This window comes from Passer domesticus, chromosome 30, assembly GCF_036417665.1.
Source record: "Passer domesticus isolate bPasDom1 chromosome 30, bPasDom1.hap1, whole genome shotgun sequence".
NCBI lineage: Eukaryota > Metazoa > Chordata > Aves > Passeriformes > Passeridae > Passer > Passer domesticus.
Window position 1 is genome coordinate 750190 of NC_087503.1, and position 6514 is coordinate 756703.

Consider the following 6514-nt stretch of genomic DNA (forward strand, 5'->3'; position numbering starts at 1 on the left):
GTTGGTTGAGGGTTTATGTAGAAATGATGAATGGGATGGGATTGTTGTTCCCATGTTGGAGCATGTCTTAAGTTTATTTTTTAGCATTAGTCTTATTCCATGGTTATGACAATGAGAAGAAGTTTACATTTTTGGTAGCAGATAAAGAACTTAATGTTACAACTTAGTTTAAAAGTTTTTTTGACTAATCACACAAAGGAAATCATCTAGACAGTAGTTCTATATAACTACTATATGTACATATCTTTTTGTTTCAAAAAAGTTTGCTTCTTTTGACTATAATACCTGTTGATAAGCTTTAAAAGACACTGCACAGAGCTCTAGTATTAAGCTTAGAACTTCTTAATATCTTGCTAGATATACTTCTCTGTAGCTTAGGGACAAGTGTTAATGTACAGAGCATTGTTTGATTTCTCTGAGTTTTCTACTTCTTCTGTAATTTTTCTGTTGATAAATCTTAGGGCCATTGCTTAGCTCTCATCGTAGCTTTGTTGTCTCTGAGGTTTGCTTTTTGTAGCTTTCCTAAAACTCTGTGATTTTAAGAATCCCCACCAAAGCACCCAGTGCAGAAAGCAGCTCTGAAGGTGTAGGTGGGTCAGGGTAGGGAGCCTTTCCCTTCTGACATTCTCTGAAAGCACAGAGGTGTCGGGGCTGTTGATTGGCTGGGAGAAGGGCTGTTCCAATGGCATTAGGAATGGAAGAGCTTTGATTCTGGAATTCCTCCCTTTCCCTCAGGGAAAATGAGCAGCTGTCTTAGTCATGTGCTGGCTTTTGGAGTGGCAAGGGTGGGAGGTAGTTTTGGGCAGAGAGGGCTCTGGAGCAGGTCGGGGATGGTGCTGTGCTCTGTGTCAAATGGTCCTTGGTGCAGCATCAGCTGAGCCAAGGCAGAGCAGCTGGGGAGCACGTCTGCAGTGAGTGGGGACCAAAGCACAGGAAAAGTGGCTGCTGAAAGAGGTGAGAGGACTGTGCCATGCACAGCAGAGTCAGGCAAGAGGTGCAGCCTTACACCTGAGCATTCCCACTGCGTTTAACTTTATTTCCTGCTCTTTTGATGTTGCATTCTATGAGCTGGGAATTTCTGCTTGGTGTGTTCTTGGAAACTTTGCAATGCTGACTGCAAATGGTGCAAATGAGCAGTGGTGAAACAAAGTTGAGAGCTACTTGGTGCTGCTTCTTGTTGCCGGAATTCCGTAGATTTCCTGATTTCAGATGATCAGAGATGTGCTAGGCCACTCTGTTACTGAATGTGAAAGTCTCTGCCAATTCAAACTGCCTCTTATTTGAAGCCTCTTGTCTCTGAATTTGTTGCATTGCTGAAACAACACCATGAATGGCAGGATGTAGCCAAGCTTTTAAGAAATGCCTACATTCCATGTACATCAGAGTCATGAATTTGCTTTTCTTGTCCAGAGCCTCAGAAGACTCATTCCAAACTGAGAGGGCAAATGTGTTGCTGCCACCACTGCCAGCCATGACTGCTGCACAACTGGAACCAAAGTTCAGCATGACCATGCAAAAGAGACCCAGAGCTGTGACTGACAACCTGGAGCTGCCTGCCGTGGATAACCCTGCCAGGAAGCAGGATGGATTCTTAGCCAAGCACAGGAAAGTGGAGGAAGACCCCGAGGAGAAATCCCAGGACATCACCATTGGTATCCAGGAGAGCTGGTGGGAGTATTCCTGCAACCCAGGCGTGCTGTGTGATGCACTGCAGAAACATCCTCTCAGATAAGTCACCATTTCTGACTGTAGGCAACTGCAACGAAAAGGAGTGTGTGTATAAAAAGGAGTGTGTTTATAAAAAGAAAAGGACTGCAGCCTGGGCCTTCGATTTTATATCATGTAGAGAAAATTATTGCATTTATAGGTTAAAAATTAGATTTTCCTGGCTGTTTATAAAAAATTTGGCAGTTTAATGATGGCTCAGGGTGTGGGGTCTATGATATTTGGGGGTGAGGGAGTATGTGTCAGTGTTCTGTCTTAGGCCAGACTGTGCACAGTGCATTAGCTGCCTTCTAACTGCTTGCTTTTTCCTGATCATTTTCCTGCTTCCAGCCCTCACTGCACTCCCAGCTATTGAGCAAGAAAATCTGCTGATGAATTTCTCTGTGCTTGGGAAAAGTTGAATGGTGCAAAGCATTGTGAGCTGCCAGGTGAGAAGCCAAGGTTGCATTTCAGTTACTGGAGGGATTGCTGGGAAAGAAGGCAAGAGGGGGAGAGCCCAGTGCATAGACTATGCCTGGGAGAAATGGACATTTTCTCTGGAAATTTAGGAAAGCCTGGCTTTGCAATTGCTTTAGGCATCTCTCTCTGAGCAGCTTTCTCTCGGTGGTTTTTCAGGGATCTGCAGGGCATGAGAAGAATCCTTTTCCAGTGACTTCTGTGCCACATGAAGCCAAGACAAGAACACCTGAAGTTAGGACAGTAAGTGTTTGTTTTGCAGCCCTGCCTGTAGTTTCTGAGGACAGCAGCCAGGGCTGGCCCTGCAGCCACCCCGGCCTCTGCTTCCTCATGAGCACTTCTTTTGGGAGCAAAGAGAGAGGGAGGGATGGGGCAGAGCTGCCCTCTCAGGGAAGCACTTGCTGAGTAGCTTGGCTACAGCTGAACAGCACTTGAATTTTGACTCCTTGCTGGGCCTTGGATCAGTATTGGCCAGAAGGAATTCCTAGAGCTGCTGATCCATTTTTGATTGTACACCTTAATCATTACAGATGTTGTGTTGTCCTGTGGTACAAGCAGTGGGGAATACTGAAAAGCTGTAACCTGCCATCGCATGGGGCCTTGGCACTGTCATTTTCCATAAAACACCAGGGTTTGTGGGCCCCTATGGGCAAAAGGATGCATTGCCATGATCTGCTGGCAAACTTGCAAAAGAAAATAAACACAATGGGGCTAGCTGAGTGGCTGGCAGGCTGTAAAAATCCTCTGCAGAAAGAGGCAGCTGCTGAAAGTCAAAAAGTCTTGCAGGTTCTCTTGTAGTAATGTCACTTCAGTCATTGATTGTGTTCTGCCAGGTGTGCCTGTTGGATGAATGCAACCAAATGTTTTCTCTCTTGCTCCTTTTGTTCCAGAGTTTGCTGCTGAACAAAGCCAAGTGAGGGGACCAAGAGCCGGCCTTACCTCACATAGAGAATGATGCAGAACGTTCAGTGACCAAGTGCCTTAACTGGGTCTCCAGGATGTAAATAGTTCCAAGTTCTCTATTCCATCAAAACCTTACCAACAGTTCTGTTTACTGTTCAATGCAAAACACCTGCTTTTTTAAATTTGTTTTGATTTGTTTTAAATACAGTTCTATATTCTTTTGGTTAATTTTGCAAAGCTTTGTGGTTTTTGAGTGTAATGCATTTCTATCTGGCGAAAGAAGAGATAGGATTGGTGTCAGCCATTAAAATAAAACTGTGGAGAGGAGGATGGTATCCCAAAATCATTGTGATGACAGGAAAGAACATCTCCCTTTTCTACATCATTTCATGATGTAGGAACAGCTTAGCGACATACTGAAATAAAGTTCCTCTTGGTTTTGTGGTTGCTCCAGCTGCCTGCCTGTGGTGACTCACACAGCCACATTTCCCAACAATCTTTTGGATACTGCCATGAACAAAGACCAGACTCCCAGGGAAGTTCCCCCTGAAGTGGAAGAAAAGCAATCCTTATCTCTGAGGTCTAAGCATGTGGGGCATCTGCCTGCATCTGTCAGCCCCAGACTTTCCAGAGCCCTGGCTGCAGAAACCCTCGGGGTTCACAAGCACTGACAGTGATTCTGGCAGCCAGCGCCGCCCTCCAGTGGGGGCTGTTTGAACTCCATTCTACAATGGCTTTCTTTTTTGGGCTTGATAAATGCATTTAGAGTGCATGGATGGGCATCTCACCCCATGACTCCATCTAAATTCCAGAAAATCAGTCTAAAATCTTCACAAACCATGACTTACCTTTTTGTAGGAATTACTTGGAAAAAATAAGGGACTCTGTCAATATAGAAATATTGATTCTAAATTTATAGACAGTTTTATGTCCCATGCAGTCATTTTGAAATGCTCTACAGAACTGCTGGATCAGCTCTAACAGGAATCTCTTCGGTGAACCTTCAGTGAGAGCAAAAGGATTTCATTCCTTCATATACTGAGCATTCAAACTATGATCTACCACAACTCACTCCAAATAGAAAAACTGGAAGATGAGGTTAGAAACAGAAGCATTTTGCCATAACCTTTGCAGATCTTTAAAACACCATTAGAAGAAATCAGAATGTTGTCAGACTATAATCCCAGCAGATTTCTGCCAGTCCTTAGAGTATAAAAAAGAATAAAGTTCTTACAAATCTAAACATCCTCCAGCACCCTCAAAACATGAGGAGGTGTTCATCTCTAACCATGGAATTCATGCCGCAGTCTTCACATCATGGGGGTATACACAATTATGTCAATCTCCCTCAGAAAGAACTGGAGTCCTTTCAGGCATAGTTGATTTTAATAGATTATGTCATCATCTTACTTCTATCATTCGTCTAGAAATTCCTTTGAAGTTTCAATCCAGGATTGCAGTCAAAGACAGCATTAATACAACATTGAGTTAGTGTGCTCAAGAAGTTCCAAACAACAAGTTACAGAAAGATTAACTTAGCCCCATTTTCTTGGTCTTTACTAGCAAGGGAAAGGCTTGGACAAGAGGAAATAGCCTCCAGTGGTGCTGGAAAGACCAGGACATTTCTCCAGGAAAGCCTTTCAGGTTTCTTCTCTGCCCATAGCCCTGTAACCTCACTGTGCCACAGGGAACATCCCAAGGAGACAGGGAAATGCACGGGATTTATGGAAAATGCAGACAGTGGGCATGCTCTGTGTCCCATACACTTCCCAAGGGCTGCCAAGGGACACGGGGCTGCAGTGACACGCTGTCACCATCCGCTCATACAAGCGGGACTCGTGATGGTTCATTAACTGATCTCAGAGTGCACGAACAACACCGAGGGGATTTCAGTATTCATCAACACAAATGCACCTTTTATTGAGTCCCCACAGCAAATGCGATAGAAGGATTAGAAAGGATATAAAGGAGAGAGAGAGAGAGAGAGAGAGAAAGAGAGAGAGGAGGCAGAATATTGCTACCAACAGAGAGACAAAATCCTCATGGTCCGGCTAATACATCCCTTTTGTCATGTGAGAAAGAATCTCAAAACACGTGGTGAACTCAAGGTTCTAGTATAGTCCATTCCTAAGGAGGGAACAAGTCTTGAAATCACTGAGGGGGAACAGATCCAATAAAGAAGAAGTCCCTTGAAATCACTGAGGGGAAAAGAAGGTACAGCCAGTCTGTGTTCTCAGCAGTAGGTGAGAACCATTGTCTTCTTGGTCCAATGGCCACACCTGCAGACAAACATCTCACTTTTGGTCAGGTTGGCTCCCCCACACACCTCCCCTGTGTTAGGGGTTTCAGTCTCAGTCCTTGGCAGGGGGGAGCTTCTCCATAGAGAGATTTCATGTCTCAGTCCTTGAGAGAGAGGCTTCTCCCATCTCAGTCTGTCTGTCACGGTGGTTGAAAAGCAGAGGATAGCTCTTCTGTGAGGGGAGGGACCACCAAAGTTTACCCCAGAAAAATCCAACCAGGCCAAGAAGTGGGGAAATGCTCAAGCTATTGTCACCAAACAGGTGCCAGCGTACAGGGCGAGTCGCCCCTTGGCAGGCCCTGCCAGAAGCAGGCATTGTAGACACAGCTGTGAACAATCGCTTGGCAGGCCAGAACTCTGCTCAGGGGCCTCAGGATTATTTGGCCTTCATCCACCACTGGCAGGCCACAATTCCCATCAGGGTCCTCAGGCTCCCCATGTCTGTCCTTGAGACGGTCGTGAGGCAAAAGGAGGGAACCTCCAGACTGTCTCTCACACATGCTGTTATAAGGTTGGTCCTATTGGTTTTGGGGAAAGAATGGGGAGTTGTTTTTTGTGAGGAGAAAAGGTGTCCAGGACTTGGTGGAGACGGGAGGTGGACGAGGCGAGGAGTGATTGGGCCAGGGCACCAAGCAATCATTCGACGCCCTGAAGAAATTATTGGCCCAGAATGAACTTCGCTAAAGACCTATCAGAGTGCCTAAATTCCCCCAATCAGTGCATGGATCCAAACCCCACCAATCCTGGACCAAAGGGAGTTATAAAGGGGTGGTTTTCGTTTAGGCACGGTTCTTTCTGGTTCGTGGGCAGTGGGATTAGTTCACATGGAAAAGAGCCCAACGTGTTTTCAGCACGTTGTTATTTTTTTTGAGCTGTTGTGAGGGGGTCCAAGCTTATCTTGGACCCTCCGTTCCTTCCAGCTTGTTTTTCAATAAACGAGAGCCTTTTTCATCTTTTTTTCGAAGTCTGGCCTCGTTCATTCATTACACTGTGCTGGAAATGGAGTACTGAGACTTGTATAAAAAGAGACACAGTCTCAAGAAAAAAGGGACATTTGATAAAATAACAGAGAATAATAACTATTTAGGGCTGTTTTAAAAGGAATGTGAATTACAGCTGAGTAATGAACTT

General features: G+C 45.1%; 1 long non-coding RNA gene across 1 annotated transcript; it reads left to right on the top strand.

Moving 5' to 3' along the window:
* Window positions 1-1414: 1414 nt before the first annotated feature.
* LOC135287715 (uncharacterized) lies at window positions 1415-4002 on the top strand. The gene is made up of 3 exons (XR_010351270.1): window positions 1415-2153; window positions 2341-2424; window positions 3072-4002. It is a non-coding gene; the product is annotated as an uncharacterized LOC135287715 (long non-coding RNA).
* The last annotated feature ends 2512 nt before the right edge of the window (window positions 4003-6514 follow it).